Source organism: Marmota flaviventris, chromosome 7 (assembly GCF_047511675.1).
Source record: "Marmota flaviventris isolate mMarFla1 chromosome 7, mMarFla1.hap1, whole genome shotgun sequence".
In the NCBI taxonomy this organism is placed as follows: Eukaryota; Metazoa; Chordata; class Mammalia; order Rodentia; family Sciuridae; genus Marmota; species Marmota flaviventris.
Window position 1 is genome coordinate 141209975 of NC_092504.1, and position 306 is coordinate 141210280.

At 44.1% G+C, this 306-nt stretch overlaps 1 non-coding gene across 1 annotated transcript; it reads left to right on the top strand.

Annotated features, from left to right (window-relative positions):
* Positions 1 to 233: 233 nt before the first annotated feature.
* On the top strand, positions 234 to 306 carry Trnav-uac (transfer RNA valine (anticodon UAC)). Its single transcript has one exon. It is a non-coding gene; the product is annotated as a tRNA-Val (tRNA).

Here is a 306-nt window from a genome sequence, read left to right on the forward strand (position 1 = left end):
GGAGAAAAAATTCTCTCACATTACCAAAATGAATTAGTTTGGAATTCTTAAGAAGTAATCAGGGCTGGGGTTGTGGCTCAGTGCAGAGCACTTGCCTGGCATGTGTGAAGCATTGGGTTCGATTCTCAGCACCACATATCAATAAATAAAGGTCCATTGACAACTAAAATATTTTAGAAGGAGGAGGAGGAGGAGGAGAAGAAGAAGACGAAGAAGAAGTAATCAGAGGGGTTGGTGGTATAGCTCAGTTGGTAGAGTGCTTGCCTTACATGCACAAGGCCCTGGGTTCAATCCCCAGCACCATCA